Source organism: Lepidochelys kempii, chromosome 18, assembly GCF_965140265.1.
Source record: "Lepidochelys kempii isolate rLepKem1 chromosome 18, rLepKem1.hap2, whole genome shotgun sequence".
NCBI lineage: Eukaryota > Metazoa > Chordata > Testudines > Cheloniidae > Lepidochelys > Lepidochelys kempii.
The window spans coordinates 2,957,284-2,982,370 of NC_133273.1; positions in this window are offsets into that span (position 1 = coordinate 2,957,284).

Consider the following 25,087-nt stretch of genomic DNA (forward strand, 5'->3'; position numbering starts at 1 on the left):
AATCTCCTTCCTTAGATATTTTTAAGGTCAGGCTTGACAAAGCCGTGGCTGGGATGATTTAGTTGGGGATTGGTCCTGCTTAGAGTAGGGGGTTGGACTAGATGACCTCCTGAGGTCCCTTCCAACCCTGATATTCTATGATTCTAATACATACCCTGGGTTAATTAATAAGTAAAAAGTGATTTTATTAAATACAGAAAGTAGGATTTAAGGTATTTCAAGTAGTAACAGACAGAACAAAGTGAATTACCAAGCAAACTAAAATAAAACACGCAAGTCTAAGTCTAGTACAGTAATAAAACTGAATACAGATAAAATCCTCACCCAGTAAGCTTCCTTTTACAGACTAGTTTCCTTCTAGTGTGGGTCCAGCAATCACTCACACCCCCTGTAGTTACTGTCCTTTGTTTCAGTTTCTTTCAGGTATCCTTGGGGATAGAGTCTCTCTCTTTAGCCAGCTGAAGACCAAAATGGAGGGCTCTCCCAGGGGTTTAAATAGACTTTCTCTTGTGGGTGGAGACTCCCTCCTCTCTCCTATGCAAAGTTCAGCTACAAAATGGAGTTTTGGAGTCACCTGGGCAAGTCACATGTCCTTGCATGACTGAGTTCCTTTCCAACCAGGCCACATTCCTGGGAAAGCCCAGATGTGGATTGGCATCTCCAAGTTCATTGTTGGCTTAAGGGCTTCTTGATGGGCACTTACTGAGAATGGTCTTTTCTCAGGAAGCTGATCAACTGCTTCACTAAAACCTACTTAGAATCAAACAAGTGGGCAGCCAATATTCATAATTTTGAATACAAAAATGACACATGCATACAAATAGGATTAATAGATTCAATAGATCATAACCTTTGCAGAGATATGTTACATGGCATATGTAGCATAAAACATATTCTAGTTATGTCATTAATACATTCATAAGTATATTTCCATAAAGTCTTATGGGGGGGCACCATCACATTCTTCATTCCTGAAAAATCTAAGACTGGAGGCGCCATTGGTCAGGACTGAGCAGAAGCAGCAGTGCCTTGCTTTGGGATCCCAGGACTGGACTAGCAGCGGGGCTGTGGGTGAGCCCAGGCCTGGACTAGCAGCTGGGCTGTGGGTGGCATGGAGGGGCAGCAGCGGCGCTGTGTGTGAGCCCAGGGCTGCAATGGCCAAGGTGCAGCAGGCCAGGATTGAGGTTATTCTTCGTTTGTGCTGTGGTAGCAGGTAGAGACAAAGTGCATTAACGCGCTGTATGGAGGCCCAGGCTGGAACAGCAGAGGGGCTGTGAGTCAGGTTTATGGGGCATTGGCAGAACTGGGGCACCAGTCCCCAAGACTGACAAAGCAGGTCTGCCAAGTTCTCTGTTGCCTGTGGCCATTCTTGTTCTGCACACCGAGAGACGGCCTGCAAAACACACAGGCCAGACTTCCGAATAGGTCATCACCCAGCCACTCCCTTGTTCTTAATGGGAGGGTAGGGGATTCTCTATTGTACTCCGTGGCAGCTGATAAGAGATGAGCTCATTTGCAAATCTGGCTGTCTAGGTAGTCACATCTCTGCACCAGGTGTGGGCTGGGCAGAGAGCATGCTTATACCCCATCTGTGTTCATTGTTAGATCCTTTCATGCTCCGCCAGGTACGGCTAAGATTAGCTTAAATAAGCTATATCACCTAGTGGCTGAATTGTGTGATACAGTTTAGGGTTCCATCACATCTCCCCCTTTAAGTTCTATATTCCTACCAGTTACAGTATTTACACTGTCGCGCTGTCTTTGATGTTCAGTACGGATCAGTCTGTTCAGCGTCTCTGAATTGTACTAGTTTTCTAATTACACATAACAACATGCTCATCTGGCTGTCCATTAGCTGCAGTGACTGGCTATGTTGGAATCCTTGAGTCCTCGTCTTCTTGTTCTGCATCTGCCAGCTGCAGAGTCTGCTCTGTTGATTGTTCTCTCTGATGAACAAATGTAGATGTTGACGGCTTCTGTTGAACTCTCTGCGGTCAGCTCGATCCCATATGATCTGGGCATGGAATTCTTTTTCTTTACAACAGTTGGAATTGTCCACCCTTTTCCTCCATCCAATTTGATATGAACACAGGACATTCTAGACCTGGCAGTTCTCTATCTGAGCGATGTCTGTTGCAAAAGTGTTCATAAGCTCTTCTAGCCCTTTTTATCTGATTTGGCTACTCGCTTCATGTTCTGAGTTGTCTTCCCATCAGGAGTCATGCTGGACTATATCCAGTAGCCGCTCTTGGCGTTGATCTGTAACTCAGAGAAGCAAGGAATGGATCTCACTGCTGTCTGTACAGCTCTTTTAGCCTCTCCATTCGCTTGTGGGTAATGTGGGCTGCTAGCAATATGATCAAAATCATATTTCATTTGGAATGACTTAAATTCTGCTGTCGTGAATTGTGGCCCGTTGTCCATCCTTAGGAATTGTGGAATTCCAAAGTGAGCAAAAGTGCACTTCAGGTTCTCGAAGACATTGTGACACATTATGTATTTCAAGTACATTATTTCTTGGAAAAATACATTATTCTGGAAAAATAATCCAGAATGACCAGGTAATGATGTCCTCTGAATGTGCATAAATCTGCAGCTATTCTCTTCTCAGGTCTGTCTGCTCGGGGTGTTTGTACTCTCTATGGCTCACCAGTGTCTCTTTAGGTTGATTTGCATTGGATCGCCTTTCAAAAGTCCAGTATCATAAAATATTCCATAGAGTTCATCCATGTTTCTCACTAGGCCCATCATGGCTGCCCTGCTGCGGCTGGGAAGGCTGTTGATCTGTGTCCTTGGATCACATACACTCTGAACACAAAGCTCTTGTCTTTGTAAGTTGTTCTGTGGTGAGCTGCCCAGGCAGCTCAGAATCCCTCCAGGGCTAGTCAGAGCTGCCCCTTCTGAGATGACTGTGATGTCAGCTCTGAGTCAATTTTAAAGTCAATAGTCTCTGCATGAATAGTCCATTTCACTCTCCATGCACGTTCTGAGTCATCACAAGTGATAGATCCCAGAACAACGGCTCGTTTTGATTGTCTGTAATATGAGTCAACTCCCTGACTGCTTTGGTGCAGCAAACAGTCACAAAATGTCCATATTTCATGCACATATTACACCATGCGCCTCTGGCTGGACATGAATCATCTCTTGGGATACGACTTTTTCCACACCTTGGGCACTAGGCTGGAATTTATCCCTCTTAGCCTGGGAGTTCTTTCTCCTGGCCTCAGCATTTTATGATAACATGCAAGTGTCTGTCTGCAGCTTCTAATCTAGTTTCAGGTTTTTCAAGTTGCTCCTGCCATTTGGTCTGTTGTTTGGCTAATTCTGACTGCTTCACTCTCTGCATAGCTGTGGCTGGGGTTAAATCTCTTCAGCTGTAGCTGCTGTGAAAGGCTTTTATCTGTTAACCCAATAACCAGCCTGTCTCTGTTGTTTTCATTCCCAAAATCAGTTTTCAGCCAGCAGTGTATGCGACCTCTGAGAAACAGTCAATGTTTTCCTCTAGTTTTTTAATTCTCCGGTGAAAACATGGTCTTTCGTAAACCACATTTCTCTAAGGTATAAAATATGCATCAAACATAGTCAGAACCCTTTCATAGTCATCTTTACGACTATCTTCAGTAAAGCCAAAGGCTTTAAAGATATCCTTTCCCTAGCTCATAAATTAGAGACAATAGGTGAATATCTCCAGTTTCTTTGCGGAGTTGGTTTGCAATCCAAAATCTTGCAAAATATTGTTTACAGTCTGTCCATTGGGAAGGTTTGTCAAAGCTGAAGTTAAGAACATAAGAATGGCTGTATCTATCCACTGTGACTCAAAGATCTCTTTCTTGCATAGTAGTAGCTAATTTAGACCCCATCATTTTGTATGTATAATTGGGATGGTGTTTTCCAATGTGCATCACTTTGAATTTATCAACCTTGAATTTCATTTGCTATTTTGTTGCCCAATCATTCAGTTTTGTGAAATTCCTTTGCAACTCTTTGCAGTCTGCTTTGGACTTAACTATCTTGAATAATATTGTATCATTTGCTAATTTTGCCACCTCACTGTTTACCCCTTTTTCCAGATCATTTATGAATATGTTGAACAGCACTGATCCCAGTACAGACCCCAACTGGACACCACTATTTATCTCTCTCCATTCTGAAAACTGACCATTTATTCCTACCCTTTGTTTCCTGTTTTTTAATTCATTACTGATCCATTAGAGGACCTACCCTCTTATGCCATGACAGCTTACTTTGCCTCAGAGCCTTTGGTGAGGGACCTTGTCAAAGGATTTCTGAAAGTCCAAGTACACTATATCCACTGGATCCCCCTTGTCCACATGTTTGTTCACCCCCACTCAAAGAAATCTAGTAGATCAGTGAGACATGATTTCCCTTTACAAAACCCATGTTGACTCTTCCTCAACAAATTATGTTCATCCATGTCTCTGAAAATTCTGTTCTTTACTGTAATTTAAACCAGTTTGCCTGGTACTGAAGCCTGTAATTGCCAGGGTCACCTCTGGAGCCCTTTTAAAAAATTGGTGTCACATTAGCTACCCTCCAGTCATCTGGTACAGAAGCTGATTGAAAAGACAGGTTACAGACTACAGATAGTAGTTCTGCAATTTCATATCTGAGTTCCTTCAGAACTCTTGGGTGAATACCATCTGGGCCTGGTGACTTGTTACTGTTTAATTTATCAGTTTGCTCCAAAACCTCCTCTAATGACACCTCAGTGTGGGATATTTTCTCAGATTTGTCACCTAAAAGTAATGACTCAGATGTGGGGATCTTCCTCACCTCCTCAGCCATGAAGACTGATGCAAAGAATTCATTTAGTTTCTCCACAATGGCCTTATCTTCCTTGACTGCTCCTTTAGCATCTCAATCGTCCAGTGACCCCACTGGTTGTTTGGCAGGCTTCCTGCTTCTAATGTACTTTAAAAAAAGTCTGTTACTTTTTGAGTCTTTGCCTAGTTGCTCTTCAGATACTTTTTTGGTCGTCCTAGTTATACTTTTACACTTGACTTCCAGAGTTTATGTTCTTTTTTATTTTCCTCAATAGGATTCAACTCCACTTTTAAAGGATGCCTTTTTGCCTCTCACTGCTTCTTTTACTTTGTTGTTTAGCCACGGTGGCACTTTTGGTTCTCTTAATTTGGGGTATACATTTAAGTTAAGCCTCTATTATGGTGTCTTTAAAGAGTTTCCATGCAGCTTGCAGGGATTTCACTTTTGGGACTGTACCATTTAATTTCTGTTTAAGTTCTCTGGGGCACTGAAGAGTGGCATATTGACGAGATCCTGCAACCTTTGTTGCTGTTCCTTCTGTTTCTGTTCTTAGATTACTGCTGACACCATGTCATGTACTTCTGCGTTAGATACAGGCTGGGCGCAGAGCGTGCTTATAACCCAGCTGTGTTCATCACTCGCTCCTTTAATGCTCTGCCAGGTATGGTTGAGGTTGGATGAAATAAGGTATTGTATGCATAACACAGTTAGTGGCTGAACAGCATAACGCAGTTCAGCGTTCGATCGCACAGGGCCCCTGCGTGAAGTGAAGCAGGCTGCAGACCTGTGTCCCTGCAGGCCCCACCCGTGCTGTCAGAGGAGGGCAGGTGCAATCGTTTCCGTTTTCATGCATATCAGCGGGCAGCCATGTGCTCCTGGCAAGTTGCCATTGCTCCTCTCGGTTGGTTGGCAAAGGCTGGGCTGCCGCTGCAGGGAGAGGAGGGAGCCTAGCGTAGCATATGAGCCGTGATCTCTGGATTTGCCCAGCTTGGGGTCCACAGTAATGAACTACTGAGCAGTGAGGGGCGCCAGCCCCCAGACCCTGGGGTATCTGCAAGTTCTGCCATGCCGGCTGGGGAGCTTTGCCCCATCATCTCCAGCAGGGACTGAGCCGGCTGGGTCCCATGCTCATGAGAAGATAACATATGTTCCCACATCATGTTCACCAACGTGCATCCTGCCAGAGCTGGCTGGGAATGATTTGACAAACTTTTCTTGCTGTGGGAAAATGGTGCTTTGTGGAGAAGGTCTCTCAGCTCCCGGATGGAGAGCGAGATGTCCTGGCCAGGGCACTGAGCTGGGGTGGATGAGACCCAGGCTTGAGTGCCAATGAACTAGGCAGAGCAGGCCTTGAACCTGGCTCTCCCATAGCCCACATGAGCCCCAACCCACTGGTTGGCTAGTGTGGGGCTGCTCTCACCATGGAAAGGTCTCGGATTCATCCTGATGCAGCTTGGAAATCTTGAAAATGTTCAAGGGTCAGGAAAGCCATTTCCTGCCCGACACTGGTTCTCACCAGCTTCCACCTGTGAGCTGACATGAAGAGACTACCTGGCACGAGAACTGGGAAGCCAAGGCAGCTGGGAGCTTTCACAGGGCAAGATGAGCCCCAGTCTCCTCCACGGGTTTGACCTGGTCCTGCTCCTACCCGTGAAAGCCACATGCTGCTGTGGTGTCACTTGGATTTTCCCTCTGATTAGTTAACTTGTTTTAGGAACACACCCTTGTTCCTAGTGAAGACAAGGTCCTGGACAGGAGGGACCAAAACCCTGCTTCCTGGGAGAGTCGAGATCCAGATCTGAAGTGGGCAGTTTGGGCCCATTTCTAGTATCCCCTCCGCACAAGTGGTACCGTTCTGTGGCCCACCCCCCCAGTGCATGAGGTGCTAGGCGACAGCCCCCAGGAGCTCACCAAGTGCAAGGGGCAGTGACAGGTGGGGGCAGACTGACCAGCGGGGGAGCCCAAGAACAGGAGGACAGTCCTGAGCAGCACGACAGCCGTGCTGTCAGCACACCCACAGCTGTCCCGTGCCTGCCGGCGTCCCAGCAATGGGCAGCGCTAGGGAGCGATTTGAGGACAAAGCAGTAGCTCTGTGGGTGTTTGTGGGAGCTCCACCCAAGCATGGGGTCACCGGGAGAAAGCAAAAGGGCCTTGTTTGAAAAAGTAACCAGCGGGCAGCAGAGCCCAGCTTGAGGGGCTATTGGAGGTGCATGGCCAGCTCGGCAGCGGGTGAGAGATGAGAGCTGGGTGGGGACTGACTGCAAAGAGCCTGGAAAGTGAAGCCAACCGCGAGTTACCAGGCTCGGCCGCATCACGTACGTGCGGGGGAGGAGTCACCCCAGGGCTGGGCTCCCTGCTGGTGACTCACGGGCCAGCAGCATTCCCATCAGCCCCAGGGAGACGCGGGAGGGTGAGGGCTGGGCGCCCTGGGTGCAGGTGCTCAGCTCCAGTCCAGCTCAGGCTGGCTAAGGGAAAGGTGCTGCCCCGCTCTGCACCTTCCACCTTGGGAAGGTCACCCTCTGTCCCGGAGTCCCTGGGCGATGCTCTGGAACTGCTCCCTACGAAGCCAGTCAGGACTCTGGGGGAGCCTCCTCTCTGGGAGCAGCCTGTCTGCAGGGCAAGAAGCTTCCACAGCTTCCACCTTCCTGGGTCTGACCTCAGAGCATTCAGCCTCCTCTGCCCCTCCGTGCGCTTCCCCCAGCGAGTCCGCCCAGGCGGGGTCCTGGGAAAGCCAGAGGGTCCTGCCCCCCAACTCTGCAGTCAGACGTGACTCTCAGCCAGCCAGTAAAACAGAAGGTTTATTAGATGACAGGCACATGGTCTAAAACAGAGCTTGTAGGTACAGAGAACAGGACCCCTCAGTCAGGTCCATCTTGGGGGGCAGGGAGGCCAGAGCCCCATCTGGGCCTCTCTCCATTTCCCCAGCCAGCTCCAAACTGAAACTCTCCAGCCTCTCCCCTGGCCTTTGTCCCTTTCCTGGGCCAGGAGGCCACCTGATCTCTTCGTTCTCCAACACCTTCAGTTGGTCCCTTTGCAGGGGAGGGCCCAGGCCATCAGTCGCCAGGAGACAGGTCGGCCATTCTCTGTGCAGACACCATCACACTGGCCCTCTAGGGCTCTGCAGCAATCACACGCCCTTATCCCGCCACCCCTAGATACTTAAGAAATGCCTAGGGGAAACTGAGGCACCGCACAGTATTTAGAGAGAACATTAAGAACAGTCCCACTTCATCACAGCGTCCCACCTGGTCAGTGCCAGCTGCCGGGACAGAAGGTTGGCAGCAGATGGACCAGACAGCACCAGTCACTATCTCAGCTACCTGACACCCTGAGAGACACATCCAGCAGCATCCTGCTTCTTCCAGCTCCTTGCCTGCCTTTGCAGCCAGAAGCCCTGGCTGGGCTCAAGCTGGGGATAGAGGGGCAGCCACGTCCTGCCCCGCCAGCCTCCCTTCTCATGGCTGGGGATGGGGAGGCTGCAGCTGGCTCATTACAGGAGCTGAGAGGCTCCGGAGCCATCCAGGCCAGCCTGTGAGGGCTGGGGAGGTTAACAGGAGAAAGGAATGTTTTGCTGAGACTAGGAGGGTGTTTCCTGGGGTTAGAACAGCCCCTTGTTTTCTCTCCGCCTTATCTTCTCTTTCCTGTCTAAGCAGGATTTTCCAGGGCTGGCCTGGAGCAGAGGAGAGGGCAGGGCAGCGAGGTGAATGAACACACACGGACAGCCCGACACAAACACGCTCACCAGTGCCAGTGTTCGCAGGGGTGGGGCAGACTTCTGGGCCTCATTGTTCAGCTGGAAGCTGCATGCCCCGCTGCTCGCCTGCCAGGTGTGTAAACCAGGGCTCTGCCAGGCGGGCGCCTGTCTAGTAACATGTGTGTGCAGATCAGATTCCGCTTACACGTGCAGTCGTGTGCATGCCACGCGTGCACAGAGGTGTGCATGCCATTTGAGGCTGTTCGATTGATTTCGCTGGAACATAAGCCCCCTGGCTTGGCATCTACAATAGAGAGGCGAATGCTTATCTGATTCTTCTGTTTGAAGGCTGCATTCTTCTGAGGATCTCAGAGCTCAGTACAAACCTGCCCTGGCCCTGGCTGTGCCAGGTGCTAGTGAAGGGCCAGGAACCCCATAAAATCCAGGTTACTCCCAGGCTCCTGACTTTCCACCATCTTCAATTTTTGCACTTGCTGGAAATTAAAACAAAACCAAGCCCACAGAATAAACAAACACACACACCCCTGCAGCCCCGTGGAGCGAAGGCTGCTGGAGTCCAGGTGGCCCTGGGCCTCTCGGCTCTGCACAGCCCTTCCAAAACAGGTGCTTAACTGCTCGAACTCAAAAGCTGGGCACCCAGAAATGCTGAGTTCAGACCCCCGTAGCAGGAGCCCCTCACCATCAGTTGCTGTCTGTAGATGTAGAGATGCAGAAACAACCCCCGATGCCTGAGCCTCACCTTTATTGTCATTCCTTTCTTACGAACTGATCAGCCAGGTGCCAGGTGCCAGTTTAGCCTATGCTAGCTCGTGTGGCTCCTTGTCCCCATCTAGTGGCTGCAACATGCATAGACATCTACGAGTCTGCTGCTGACTTCCGAGCTGCTCCTTTAGCTCCAGCAGCCACGGTTTGTGACTTGAAATCCAGAGGTCTGGTGTTCGGTCCCCACAGGTGACCAGGGCACCATCCCATCTGGGAGGGTGAGTGTCACACACTCAGCATCCCAGAGCGCCTCCTGATGGCAAGACCTGCCCTCAGCCTCACCCTCCTGCTGTGTGGTGACTTGGCTCTCCTGCCTGGTGACACTGACCGGCCCAGCTGGTAATGGCCCAGTGCCAAGGACCAAAACACTTCCCCCCTTCCCAAGTTCAATCCCCTCTCCTGGGCTCCGCTGCGTTCCTCCTCCATTGGTCACAGAGCTTTCTTCCAGGGGGCCTGGCTCCTCTCAAGCCGCTGATACTCAGGGCACCTTCCCTGGAGGCTCTCTTCTCCTAGGTTTGCTTTAGGGGCCTCCTTCTCCCCAGCTGCCCTCTCCCTTCGGGGACAGTCCCAAAGGACAAGCTCCTTCCTGCAGGCCCCTCTCATTCCTTCTCAGAGAGAGGAAGCTTCCAAGTAGGCCTTCCTCCCATTGCCCCGCAGTCCTTCCTCCATAGGAACTTCTCAGCTGGGGCTGATCCTCCATTACCTGGTTCCCTGAAGAGGCCCCAGAATGGGCTAACTGGGCTGTCCAGCTCCCCTGAATCCTGGCATTGCCAGTGTGGGGCTTACATTCCCCCTTGCAGCGACACACTGGCATTTCCATGGCCTCTGCCACAAATGTCTGTGGTTGGGCTTAAGTGGAACGTGGAAACTGATGATTCTTGACATTAACCGACCAATCCTGAATCCTTCCAAGGACATGTGATGCTCCAATTAAGCTTGGTGTGTCCCTTGCCCTAGTGGTTAGGCCTGGCAGTGGATAAAAGCCCACTACATCTACCAGCTAACAGAGTTCGTCCTTTAGCACAAGAAGTAGACACCTGTGCTTTAGCACCAAGGGTCTCAGAGTCTATCCCAGGATGGGATTCATTAATCAGTCTGTTGTAAGTAGACCTATTGAGACATTTAAATAAATGGGATGTAGGGAGATGGGCTAAGCTTACCCCAAGAGGCCACAGGACTGGTGTGTGAAAGGAGCCCCTGGGACCCCACGCACTCAGGACTGGGGTCCCTGCAGTCAGGGCCATGTCAGAGGAAGTGTCTGTGCGAGCAACAGGAATAGCCTGGCTTGTTTGTTCCTCCGCTGCTCAGCACGCTCCCCGAGGCCTCTCTTTCCGGGAGGGATTCAGAGGTTAGAAGGTGCTTGGGCTGGCCTTCCGCTGCCCACTGTATCATCAGCACTGATGAGAGCTCCCAGGGCTTGTGGAGATAAGGGGGAACAAACAGGGAAACAAACCCACCAGCTGGCTGAGCAGGGGGCCCCTTCCAGGGCTGATCAGCCCCCAGTCGCGGGTTGGGGAGGCAGGGACTGGCCGTTTCCCTGTGCTGGGCACAGCCTCTGTGCCTTTGAGCCTCTAGTGCAGCAGTGGGGGTCTCGGCCATCCTGGGGGGAGAGAACAGGGTGGATCCATGCTCTATGGAAATGTACCTAGCATGGGGCCTGGTCGGCATCCCACTGCATGGCCGGAGAGCAAGGCAACTCTCGGGGAAAGGGACCCCTGCCTCCAGCGGGACAGAGTACTGGCTCTGCACTGCTTGCTGTAGCTGCTGGGTGCAGGAGCCTCTGGCATCCTTTTCTGGAGGGTGTTTTTGCTGCCCTCCAAAGGGGGTGAGGCGGGGTCACGGCCCTGCTCTAGTGGAGCCGGCTGGATGCAGAGGGGGAGCAGCCTCCCCGCAAGGAATGGTGCATGGGGCTTCCTTCCCCCACAGTTTCCTGAGGATGACTGGTGCCTCGAGGTTTATTCCCATGGGATGCCAACCCCCAGCACAGGCCTGTACCTCTGCAGCCCCCTGAGACAGGGCAGGACAATCTCCCAGCACCCCCAGCTCCCCTTGGCCAGGAAACAGGGGGCAGATCTCCCTACTCAGGCTCCCTGAGATGGGCCTTGTGCAGATTGGGGGCCTCTCCAGGGGCCCAGAGCAGAGCTGGGAATGGGCACCGTACACACAGCCCTGCCAGTGCCCCCTGATCCTGACCCACGGCCCCCCGTACCTCAGTGCTGAGCTCCTCACACATAGCTCCGCTGGCGCCCCTCAGTCCTGACCCACAGCCCCTGGGATTCTCCTGAGGCCTCTCAAAGCCGTGGGAATAGTTTGGCTGGAGAAATGGGAACGAGGTTGAGACAAACTCATTTCTGCTTCTGGGACCTTCCCCAGGATTCGCACTCAGCTCTCCAGGGGCAGGTGCTGAGCCTGCCCGACGCCCGCACCTCTGTGCCCTGCGTGGGTCCTCCCCTCGCACATGCCTCACCCAGCACCCCCGTTAACCCTCGCATTGCTGGAGCACTGCTGAACCCCTCCCGCTTTTCCTGGCGCTGTGAGGAAACCGTTGACCCTGCTCCAATTAGGGGACCTGAGCTCAGGGCTCAAAGGGGTTAAAGGTGCAGCCCCCCCCCCCCCAGCCCTTTCCGCTCCCCCCCTTAGTGACTCACTCCCTGATCAGTCTACTATAGACCACCAGACCAGGGGGATGAGGTGGATGAGGCTTTCTTCCGGCAACTCACAGAAGTTACTAGATCGCAGGCCCTGGTTCTCATGGGAGACTTCAATCACCCTGATATCTGCTGGGAGAGCAATACAGCGGTGCACAGACAATCCAGGAAGTTTTTGGAAAGTGTAGGGGACAATTTCCTGGTGCAAGTGCTGGAGGAACCAACTAGGGGCAGAGCTCTTCTTGACCTGCTGCTCACAAACCGGGAAGAATTACATGGGGAAGCAAAAGTGGATGGGAACCTGGGAGGCAGTGACCATGAGATGGTCGAGTTCAGGATCCTGACACAAGGAAGAAAGGAGAGCAGCAGAATACGGACCCTGGACTTCAGAAAAGAAAACTTTGACAACCTCAGGGAACTGAGGGGCAGGATCCCCTGGGAGAATAACATGAGGGGGAAAGGTTTCAGAGTAACAGCCGTGTTAGTCTGTATTCGCAAAAAGAAAAGGAGTACTTGTGGCACCTTAGAGACTAACCAATTTATTAGAGCATAAGCTTTCGTGAGCTACAGCTCACTTCCTCAGATGCATATCGTGGAAACTGCAGCAGGCTTTATATATACACAGAGAATATGAAACAATACCTCCTCCCACCCCACTGTCCTGCTGGTAATAGCTTATCTAAAGTGATCATCAGGTGGGCCATTTCCAGCACAAATCCAGGTTTTCTCACCCTCCACCCCCCCACACAAATTCACTCTCCTGCTGGTGATAGCCCATCCAAAGTGACAACTCTTTACACAATGTGCATGACAATCAAGTTGGGCTATTTCCTGCACAAATCCAGGTTTTCTCACATCCCCCCCACCCCCATACACACACAAACTCACTCTCCTGCTGGTAATAGCTCATCCAAACTGACCACTCTTCAAGTTTAAATCCAAGTTAAACCAGAACATCGGGGGGGGGGGAGGGGGGTAGGGAAAAACAAGAGGAAACAGGCTACCTTGCATAATGACTTAGCCACTCCCAGTCTCTATTTAAGCCTAAATTAATAGTATCCAATTTGCAAATCAATTCCAATTCAGCAGTTTCTCGCAGCGAGCAAGAGATGTTAAGAGTAACAAGAAGGGTTTCTTCAGGTATGTTGGCAACAAGAAGAAAGTCAAGGAACGTGTGGGCCCCTTACTGAATGAGGGAGGCAACCTAGTGACAGAGGATGTGGAAAAAGCTAATGTACTCAATGCTTTTTTGCCTCTGTCTTCACGAACAAGGTCAACTCCCAGACTGCTGCACCGGGCAGCACAGCATGGGGAGGAGGTGACCAGCCCTCTGTGGAGAAAGAAGTGGTTCGGGACTATTTAGAAAAGCTGGACGAGCACAGGTCCATGGGGCCAGATGCGCTGCATCCCAGAGTGCTAAAGGAGTTGGCAGATGTGATTGCAGAGCCACTGAAAACTCATGGTGATCGGGGGAGGTCCCAGATGACTGGAAAAAGGCTAATGTAGTGCCCATCTTTAAAAAAGGGAAGAAGGAGGATCCTGGGAACTACAGGCCAGTCAGCCTCACCTCAGTCCCTGGAAAAATCATGGAGCAGGTCCTAAAGGAATCAATTCTGAAGCACTTAGAGGAGAGGAAAGTGATCAGGAACAGTCAGCATGGATTCACCAAGGGCAAGTCATGCCTGACTAATCTAATTGCCTTCTATGACGAGATAACTGGTTCTGTGGATGAAGGGAAAGCAGTGGACGTGTTGTTTCTTGACTTTAGCAAAGATTTTGACATGGTCTCCCACAGTATTCTTGCCAGCAAGTTAAAGAAGTATGGGCTGGATGAATGGACTATAAGGTGGATAGAAAGCTGGCTAGATTGTCGGGCTCAACGGGTAGTGATCAATGGCTCCATGTCTAGTTGGCAGCCGGTATCTAGCGGAGTGCCCCAGGGGTCGGTCCTGGGACCAGTTTTGTTCAATATCTTCATAAATGATCTGGAGGATGGTGTTGATTGCACCCTCAGCAAGTTTGCAGATGACACTAAACTGGGAGGAGAGGTAGATACGCTGGAGGGTAGGGATAGGATACAGAGGGACCTAGACAAATTGGAGGATTGGGCCAAAAGAAATCTGATGAGGTTCAGCAAGGACAAGTGCAGAGTCCTGCACTTCGGACGGAAGAATCCCATGCACCGCTACAGACTAGGGACCGAATGGCTCAGCAGCAGTTCTGCGGAAAAGGACCTAGGGGTGACAGTGGACGAGAAGCTGGATATGAGTCAGCAGTGTGCCCTTGTTGCCAAGAAGGCCAATGGCATTTTGGGATGTATAAGTAGGGGCATAGCGAGCAGATCGAGGGACGTGATCGTTCCCCTCTATTTGACATTGGTGAGGCCTTATCTGGAGTACTGTGTCCAGTTTTGGGCCCCACACTACAAGAAGGATGTGGAAAAATTGGAAAGAGTCCAGCGGAGGGCAACAAAATGATTAGTTTCAGAGTAACAGCCATGTTAGTCTGTATTAACAAAAAGAAAAGGAGTACTTGTGGCACCTTAGAGACTAACCAATTTATTTGAGCATGAGCTTTCGTGAGCTACAGCTCACTTCATCGGATGCAATGATTAGGAGTCTAGAACACATGACTTATGAGGAGAGGCTGAGGGAACTGGGATTGTTTAGTCTGCGGAAGAGAAGAATGAGGGGGGATTTGATAGCTGCTTTCAACTGCCTGAAAGGGGGTTCCAAAGAGGATGGATCTAGACTGTTCTCAGTGGTAGCTGATGACAGAACAAGGAGTAATGGTCTCAAGTTGCAGTGTGGGAGGTTTAGGTTGGATATTAGGAAAAACTTTTTCACCAGGAGGGTGGTGAAACACTGGAATGCGTTACCTAAGGAGGTGGTGGAATCTCGTTCCCTAGAAGTTTTTAAGGTCAGGCTTGACAAAGCCCTGGCTGGGTTGATTTAGTTGGGGATCAGTCCTGCTTTAAGCAGGGGGTTGGACTAGATGACCTCCTGAGGTCCCTTCCAACCCTGACATTCTATGATTCATACAGAAACCTGATTACCTGCCCTCATGACCTGCACAGCGCCTGTCAGCACAGAGCCTGGCGCATCCTGGCCCATGGCTGGGCCTTGCCAGGTCACTTCGGTCAGGAGCCATGGCTGCACCCAAAGCACAGGGAGTGGGGCCTAGCCAACAGCTATGAGTCACTGAACAGCTGAACTGTGACAAAGCAAGGCCGAGGTCGCTGTTGAGTCATTACTGGTTATTTATTTCTCTCCGGGCAGGCCTATGGGCTCCACTGGGATCAGGCTGCTGGTGCCAGGTGCTGCACGTGTACTGGCTGCTTCAGAGCTTCCTGATCGGAATGAGAGGCCCAGGAATCAAACAGCTCTCGGGCTCTGGGGGCCACAGCCCCGGCCCAGCAATGGGGGCCTGTGCAAAGAAACCAGCCGCTGCATGGACCCAGGGGCTTCCACCCTCCTCATAACCCCATAGATTCCTCAGTTTGCCTGCTGGCTATTCACCCACTTGTCCCTTTGCTCTGAGGGCCCATCCTGAGCAAGGGGTTGGAAGCTGTGTAACACAGGGCAGAACATGTTCTGCTCAGGGTGGGGGTGGGGGTCCAGGGTGGGGCCAGGGAGCAGAGATGGGATGGGGGAGACGTTGAAGGAGGGGTAGAAAAATGCAGCAGGGAGTTGGACTCCCTATGGGAGAGGGAAGGGGGCTTCAGGCTGGAAGTCTCTGCTCTGGGTCCCCAGCTGGCACAGACCTGCCCCATGGCCCCTGTCCTCCCAGCCCGTGGGGTACAGAGTGGGGAAACGGGGCTGAAGGAAATGCTTGGCAAGAACCTGGGCAAATATATTCATCAGCCAGTGTCTGGGATGGGGGTGACCAGGTGCACATAGAGGGGGGAGCTGCGGTGGGGGTAGAAGAGGGTGCAGGTGTGGGGGAGGTTGGAATATGGGCAACAGGAAAGGGAGTGGAGAGAATCAAGGGAGCACTGGGACTCAGCATCCTTGCGGCTTGTCAACTTCCAGCCTGGGGCTCTCCCAGCATATCCCCTGCCAGGCCGAGCCTGCGGACAGACAGACTGAGGCTGCCCCAGCCACAGACAGGCAGATCTTGCCCCGAAATAACCAAGAAGAGCCCTGCTCCCAAAGCCTGCTAGCCTAGACCTAGACCCTGCACCATGCACTGGGCAGACATTATGCCAGACATAGCCACTGCTTGATGTCCTGTGGGTGCATGGGCGTCCCCTGGACACTGCCCCTGGAAGGCACATCTTGCAGCTCACTGGGCTGCTACAGCCAGCCACGGCCTGGCTCGTGACCTCTCATGGCCTGGTGGCCCTCTCCTGTCCCAAGCCTGGGGCTGCTGCATGCACAACATGGCCCTTTAGCTCTCTCAGTCGAACCATCCCCATGGGCTGGCCCTGCTTCCCGCTGCCCAGACGAGCTGGGGGATAGCTTGGGATGGCTTCAAAGCACCCCTTGTAGCCCCATCACCTCCAGCTGCTTCCAGGGCTAGTCCATTGGGAGGAGGTTGGCGCATACCCTCAACATTGGCTCCATCTGCCCTGCGGCTCCAGCCAGCCCACTCTTCACTCCTCCGCACCCCTCACATGGATGCAGTTTCCCCGGCAGAGAGCTGGAGCTGTGGAGTGCAGAGCCAGGCCCAGGGAGCACAGCTCTGGCTGGTATTTCACACCCCACTTTGCCAGGGGATCAGGAGAGGGTGGGACGGGGCTAAACACGCTCCCCCTTACCCGGTGAATTCAGTGGGACTGCTCAGGTGGAATAAGCCCCTGGCTCTGCGGCTCTCTGCAGGGCAGGGGGAGTGAGAGCAGCACATTATTTGTGCCTGCCAAGACCCCAGCTATTTCAGAGATTTCCTTATTTGCATTCCTCCAAAAGGCGAGCAAAGGCAGTTGTACAGCATGAGTACGAGCGAGCCAGTGCTTGTACCACGGGGGCGTGATTGTGATTCCACACTCCTGTGTGTGGGATTCTACACTCCCAGTGGGTGGGGGTTAGAAAGCCTGGAATGTGGGGGGGAGGGAATTCACCAAGCCATTACAGCCCACACCGGTCAGTCGCACTGGGAGCACTCTGCGGATTTGGATCCAGCTGTTTGCTCTCACTAGTTTCCCGCGCGACTCAGTTTAACGTTGCTCGACCCCCCTTATCTGCACTGCAAACAGAGCAGGCGCCAGATGCAGGAGCTGCTGCCGTCCCTTTCCTGTTGCAGTCGTCCCATGCAGCAGCCGAGGAACAGGCCTGAGGCATCCTTGGGATGCATCGACTCAGGAACGATCAAACACTGATCCACCGTCCAGTGCTTCACCATGGCGCTGAGGCCCCAAGCCCAGAGCTGGGCCAAGCAGACGCAGAGCCAGGCGGAGGGGATGTCAGCCCTGGTTGCTGTCCATTTTGTCTGCATTTGCTGCAGCTGGGCCCTGCTGAGCAGGGCTCCTGGGGGCTGGGGGAGATGCACTGAAAACCTAGACAGGGCATGGGAGTGGGCCCCACTGGGTGAACAGGGGGCTTGGAACATCACTCTGTGGGATGGGCTGGTTCTCTTCCCGCCTCCCCTTAGCACACCAGGCCTGGGCCTGGTGGAGCTCTGATATTGCAGCCAGCCTTCCCCGTCCATCGCTGGCACAGGACCCTATCCCCATTCACTGGGTCACTTCCCGCAGCTCTGTCCATTCTCTGTCCCTGCTTTCCACTGGTCTCCAAGCTCGCACTCAGGGACCACGAGCACGTTCTGCCCTGTGGCCCCTTGAATCCACGAGGAGCTGGAGACACAGCTATGGGCAGGGCCATCCCCTGCATGTCACCACGTGGATTGGGGGGGAACTCACCCCTCCCTCATGCAGACCCTGCCATGGTATCCCCAACCCCCCTTGGCCTCCCATCTTGCCACGCTACCAGCAGGAGGCACCCACCTTTCACACCAGACTCAGCGGCATCCCTGTGCCCTGATGGCAGTCAGGACATGGGGGGGAGGGGGCCTCCCCCACATGGTGGGTGGGGGGTCAAGTCTGTTTCAGCCCCACCCAGCATCCCTCTGTCAGCCAGACTTTCTCACAGCACAGGGGGAAGGAGGCACAGGACAGAGGGCAGGGAGGGAGGGTCACCGCCGGTGCCCCAGCTGGCCTTGCGACAGACTGACAATATCCTGGACACCCCGTATGGAATTCAGAGAGACATTATTGAATTGTGGTTCTGGTCTTGGGGGCAGTGCATCAAAATGCAGGTGTGTGGATGTTACCGTGGCACTGCATGTAATGGGGGGAGGGATAGCTCAGCGGTTTGAGCATTGGTCCCCTAAACCCAGGGTTGTGAGTTCAATCCTTGAGGGGGCCATTTAGGGATTTGGGGCAGAAATTGGGGATTGGTCCTGCTTTGAGCAGGGGGTTGGACTAGATGACCTCCTGAGGTCCCTTCCAACCCTGATATTCTATGATTCTATGAACTCCTGGGAGATGCCCATGGAATTCCTCTGCTTGCCATCCCCGGGAGAGGGTTGCTGCGGCTGGCTCACCCTGGCTTCTCTGGGACAAACAGTGAAAGGAATTGGCTAAAGAGCCTGGGTTTGCACAGCAAATGGCCAGGACTCGAGGTCCATGCAGGGCCCACATCCTTAGGGATGGGTTGGAAGGACTGGGCCTACTGGGTGCTGGTTCTGAACTGAAGCTGTGATGAACCGAAATCAGAAGGGTTCCCCTTGGGTGGGGTTTGGAAGGGCTGCTCTGGCCAGAGCCCATGTCGGGATGGGAGTGGGGTCTCTAGTGAGTTTATTCGCAGGCAGGTGGCTTCTTTTGTTTGGCATGTTTTCTCGGCAATGCGTTTACCTTAAGAATCCCATAGGCTGGCCTAAAGCGAGTTGGGGCAGCTGTGGCTGGGGCAGTCCCTGGTAGAGGATGCCAGCAGCAGGTGTGCAGGTCTCTGCTGGGGCTAACGCAGTCTCGACCCAAGAAAGGCAGTGGCTGGGCTGCTGAGGGGAAAGGTGGGTGCCGTTGCCTTGAACTGAGATAGTCCTGTCCCTCAGAGGGGGGCCTGTCTCTTTACAAGAGGCCTGGCCCGCGTACCCAGCTCCCTAGCGTGGCTAGGGAACCCTCGCCCCAGACAGCCACAGCTCCAGGGCCAGCCAGACCTCCTTGCCGCTGAGGGGTGGGCCAGGCATGTCACCTACAGTCCAAGTCTTTCTGATGCCAAGCTAGAGCCAGGTGTTCAGAGCAGCTGAGCAGGGCTCGGGCATCAGCTGAGCCAACCACAGGCAGAGGCGAGGCATTGTCCGAGGAAGCTAAAGGAGAAGGTGTGGGGCGTGCGGCCTTTGTCTGAGTCCTGGTGTCCTGGAGAACAGCCCTCCATAGGCGGGAGATGGAGAGAGTCCGAGAGCCATGGCTGGGGACAGACGCCCTGCACTGCTGCCGGTTAATGCGGCTGGCCACGCAAGGGGCGGCTGAGACTTACCTGCATGCAAGGCTGCACGAGATGCCCCCCTGGTGCTGACCCATGTCCATTCCCCGAGCACCACCCAATCCACATGGCATCTCCCCTTGCTACCCCGAGGTCTCCATCGGACAGCTGGAGACAAGAGGGGCTGAGCAACTTGCCCCAGGTCACACAGGGGCTGAGATCCAGCAAGGGATCAAAGGCGGCACTCTCAAGTCCCAGGCTAGGGTCCTACCCACTCAGCCATCCTGCCTTCCTCTCGGTACAGGCCTGATTCCGATCTCACACCAGTTTAGTTGCTGGCAGTGCAGAAGCTGCTGTAAGATCAAAGCTGCACCCAAGCAGATGCCCAAGGGAGCAGAGCGAAGGGGGTCTGCTCATCTGAAAAATCACCCTCCGTCTGAGTGCTGTTCCATACAGCCCCGGGGTGCAGGGTGTGAGCTGACAGCATCATGGGCAGATCTGATGCACTGACTGCTCTCTGCTGGCCGTGGGGCACTGTGGGGCACCCAGGGCTGGGAGGGCCCCAGAACACAGAAGCTGGAAAGGACACGGCTGTAGCCAATCTCCCTGATGGAGGGGAAGGGGAAGCTGGTTGTGCCCATGGGTGCTGAGTTGCAAGTCCCTGAGATGTGAACAGCAGCTGCCAGGCTATTCATGCTGTGCCCAGCCCCGCCTTTGGGCATCAGGAGTTCCACCGCTGGGGAGCCGGGGCGCATGTCTCTGGGTGCAGTGGGCTGGTGCCATGGCACCAGTAAGAAGAGAGCACTTGTGTGCGTGGGGTGCCCTCCAGGGGCCAGAAGAAGAGTACAGCCTGAGCCTCCCTCTGCAGACACTGGAAGTGTGCTGGGCAGCTCCCTCGAGATCCAGGCTCCAGCCCGCTCCGGGAGAGCTGCAGGGGCCAGGTACTTAAGGACAGGCTCCAGGTGCTTCAGGTCAATCTGCTAGAACAGCCCCCTGTCTCGTCACATCATCTGGCCCCCGTCAAACTTCCCGCGCGGGGTGCCAGCTCCTTGCATTGGCAGCACTGCCTTTGGCACAGATTGGCACCCAGGCCCACTGATTTGGGGTGACCCAATTTTAGGATGCAACTGGAGAGAACTTGGGCTGGATTCCCAGCACCACTGAGCATCCCCTGAAGCTGCAGGACTCAGCACTGCACAGGCAGGCCCCAGTGTCCCCATCTGAGCTCCCCAAACCAGAGGCACCTGAGTTGAGTGGCCAGGTGTGTGTTCAGGGCCCTGCCTCTTCCTCTCCCACGGGCTGGCTGCCTAGCCACAGGATGGGGCCCAGCTTTTACTGCAGGGGAAATCAATCACAGGCTCCCCCAAGGCCATATAAACAAGGCTGGGCACCAACCCCCATCAGGTAAACAAAGTGTCCTTGGGCCTCCCTGTGATAAGCCCTGCTGATAAAAGGGGCCAATAAGGGCCCAGATGGGCTCCACCAGGTGACTCTGGCCATGATGCTGAGGCTGCTGATGGCCATTCAGCTGGTAGCTGGTGGTAGATAACAGCTCCCAGGGGAGGGGTCCCTTTCCCTCCACTTTGCCAGTGCATGGAGCACTCCCTTGGGCCGGTCTCTGTGCCCCCTGGATACCTTGAGATCCCCTGCAGAGGCCCAGCAACTCCTGGTGGTCTTGCTCCTGCTCCCACTCACACTGCTCTCACCCCCACTGGCCTCAGGGGGGTGGCTGCCCTTGGTGCAGTGATGAGAGGAGTCGGCCCAGAGACTCTGCCCTAGGATGACCAGATTTACGGTTTTCGACCTGAACACCCTGGCGGCTCTGGTCAGCATCACTGTCCGGCCGTTGACTGTCCGGTTGGCGGCACGGTGCAGTGAGGCTGAGGCAGGCTCCCTGCTAGCCTCTGCACCACGCAGCTCCCAGGAAGCAGCGGCATGTCCCGCCTCTGGTTCCTACATGTAGGAGCAGCCAGGGGTCCCCACATGCTGCCCCCACCCCAAGTGCCGCCCCAGCAGCTCCCATTGGTCGGGAACCAGAGCCAATGGGAGCTGGGGGGGCGGCACCTGCGTACGGGGCAGCGTGCAGAGACTCCTGGTCGCACCTCCGAGCAGGAGCGAGAGAGGGGACATGCTGCTGCTTCCGGGAGCTGCTTGAGGTAAACGCCACGCAGAACCTGCACCCCTGAGCCCCCGCCCCCCCAGGACCCTGCCCCCAGCCCTGATCCCCCTCCCACTTGCTGAACCTCTCGGTCCCAGTCTGGAGCATCTGCCTACACCCCAAGCCCCTCATCCCTAGCCCCACCCCAGAGTCTGCACCCCCAGCCAGAGCCCTCACTCCCCCACCCCTCGCCGTGGTGGTGGGGGCAATCTCCTCCCTGGTTGGGGGATGATCATAGAATCATAGAATATCAGGACCTCAGGAGATCATCTAGTCCAACCCCCTGCTCAAAGCAGGACCAATCCCCAATTTTTGCCCCAGATCCCTAAATGGCCCCCTCAAGCATTGAACTCACAACCCTGGGTTTAGCAGGCCAATGCTCAGACCACTGAGCTATCCCCACACCACCACTGAGCTATCCCTCCCTGGCTGGGTGATGGGAGGTGGGGGGTGATCCCCTCTTTGGCTGGGGGGAAGGGGTGCTCTTCTCCCTGGCTGGTCTCCTCGCCCCCTGGCAGTCTGGGGTAACACAGCATATGGGTGTGGAGGATGTGATCGTTCCCCTCTATTCGGCACTGGTGAGGCAATGCCTGGAGTATTGTGTCCAGTTTTGGTTCCCCCCACTACAGAAGGGATGTGGACAAATTGGAGAGAGTCCAGCAGAGGGCAACAAAAATGATCAGGGGGCTGGGGCACATGACATATAAGGAGAGGCTGAGGGAACTGGGGTTATTTTGTCTGCAGAAGAGAAGAGTGAGGGGGGATTTGATAGCTGCTTTCAACTACCTGAAGGGGGTTCCAAAGAGGATGGAGCTCGACTGTTCTCAGTGGTGGCAGTTGACAGAACAAGGAGCAATGGTCTCAAGTTGCAGTGGAGGAGGTCTAGGTTGGCTATTAGGATGGTGAAACACTGGAATGCGTTATCTAGGGAGGTGGTGGAATCTCCTTCCTTAGAGGTTTTTAAGGCCCAGCTTGGCAAAGCCCTGGCTGGGATGATTTAGTTGGGGTTGGTCCTGCTTTGAGCAGGGGGTTGGATGAGATGACCTCCTGAGGTCCCTTCCAACCCTGATCTTCTGTGATTCTATGACTGTGCGCCAGGAGGACTGGCAGAGTGGGTGGGGCAGGGCAGTTGGCTGCAGTGCCATTGCACACCCTGGGGAACGATACTGAGATCAAAACTGAATTAAGCCTCATCCACACATTCCAGAACAGCCACAACTGGCTGTCTGGACTTAGCCCAGGCCCCAGCCTAGCTGCTGCAGGATTAAGGTGTATTGATAGACCTATGTCGGGAACCCAGGGTGTGGCTAGCAGGGGGCTATGGGTGGGGATGGAGGGGCCCAGCGAACAGCAGAGCAGCTAACAAAAGGAGTTTGCCTGGGATCTGCCTGAGAGGAGGTACGCTAAGGGCTGCATTAAGGAGGCTGTGTTGGTGAGTATCTGAGTGTTTGTTGTGAGGACAGTGTGACTGTGTGCTGTGTGCTTGACTGGTTGTTTGAAAAGGGCGGGAACTGGGTGTGCTTTGTTCCAGGTGAGCCTTAAGTGGGCCTGACTGCATAAAAAGCCAGTCAGTTGCTGTAGCATTCATGCAAGGTTCATGCACTTGGCAACATTCAGGGCACACCCGGAGTGTTGTGTAGGAGCAGTGCACACACGGCTCCTCTCAAGGGCATGAACCTTGGAATCTCGCCCAGATGACATGAACCGTGGGAAGCCTCCCAGGACTGGGCTCAAGGCCCGAGAGCAAGGAATGCGGTAGATAGATATTGGTAAATAAGAATATTAAACAAAGCCAGTGTATTCCTTTTATCTGTTGGAATATGTAATGCGCGGGGGGAGAGAAAGAATAAAAGAGAGGGTGGAAAGCTGACAGCAGACCAGCCCATCGGCAGACCAGCCTGCTTGCTTGCTTAAAGCCTTGTTCTGTCTTGTATTTGAACTGCAACAAGTTGCGAACCAGCTGAGCAGTGAACAGCAGAGCAGCTGACAAAAAGAGTTTGCCTGGAAGTTTGCCTGGGGAGAGCCCACTGAGGCTTACATCTTGCCGGATTCTCTGAGTACTTACTACAACTCCTGAGGAAGCTCGTAGAAGGAAGGTAATATGGATGGGGGGTGTTCAGCTGTTGTGATCTGCACTGGATGTGCCATGTTTGTCTTTCTTCCACAGGACAGATGCGACTTTATCTGTACAAAGTGCAAGCTGGTCTCCATACTGGAAGAGAAGGTTCAAGGTCTGGAGCAACAGGTATTGACCCTGCGTTGCATAAAAGAAACAGAAGATTTCCAGGACAGGCTTCTACGGGCACAAGGTTCTGAAGATTCAGAGCAGGCTGCGCATCGGGGACAGGAGGATGGTGAAGAAATTTGGCAGCATGTGACCTCCAGAATAAAAAAGGGGAGCGTCCATGTACCAGCAGGGCAGATACAGGTAAGTAACCGTTTTCATGTTCTCTCCACAGGTACTAATGCGGAGAGTGGACTAGATGATACGTCTGAGAGAAGGGAGCAGAAGGAGACTCCGCCGATTGGAAGGTATGGGATGCACTGTCCTAGGGTTGGGGGTTCCACGACCACCGCTCCCAAGAGGAGGAGGTGGGTGGTGGTGGTCGGGGACTCTCTCCTCAGGGGGACTGAGTCATCTATCTGCCGCTCTGACTGGGAAAACCGAGAAGTCTGCTGCTTGCCAGGAGCTAAGATTCGCGATGTGACGGAGAGACTGCCGAGACTCATCAAGCCCTGGGATTGCTACCCCTTCCTGCTTCTTCACGTGGGCACCAATGGTACCACCAAGAATGACCTTGAGCGGATCACTGCAGACTATGTGGCTCTGGGAAGAAGGATATTCTATGATTCTATGAACTGGGGGGGGGCAGGGCTAGCAGGGGGCTGTGAGTGGGGATGGAGAGGCCTGGCAGAGCTGTGTGTAGGGAGGTGGTCAGGTGGTCACCTCCCTGCAGGACAGGAGGGACAGCACTTTCTCCCACACCTGCGAGGGCCCCTCATTGCCCCCACCTCAGTCATGACGGCTGCACACTGTGTCCCGTGGGCCAGCACCGCCAGGGCAGGAACAGGTGCTGCGTCCATCCATCCTGACCTGGGAGGGGGTCCCAGAATCATAGAATCATAGAATACCAGGGTTGGAAGGAGGTCATCTAGTCCAACCCCCTGCTCAAAGCAGGACCGATCCCCAACTAAATCATCCCAGCCAGGGCTTTGTCAAGCCTGACCTTAAAAACTTCTAAGGAAGGAGATTCCACCACCTCCCTAGGTAACGCATTCCAGTGTTTCATCACCCTCCTAGAGAAAAAGTTTTTCCTAATATCCAACCTAAACCTCCCACACTGCAACTTGAGACCATTACTCCTTGTTCTGTCATCAGCTACCACTGAGAACAATCTAGATTGATCCTCTTTGGAACCCCCTTTCAGGTAGTTGAAAGCAGCTATCAAATCCCCCCTCATTCTTCTCTTCCACAGACTAAACAATCCCAGTTCCCTCAGCCTCTCCTCATAAGTCATGTGTTCCAGTCCCCTAATCATTTTTGTTGCCCTCCGCTGGACTCTTCCTAATTTTTCCACATCCTTCTTGTAGTGTGGGG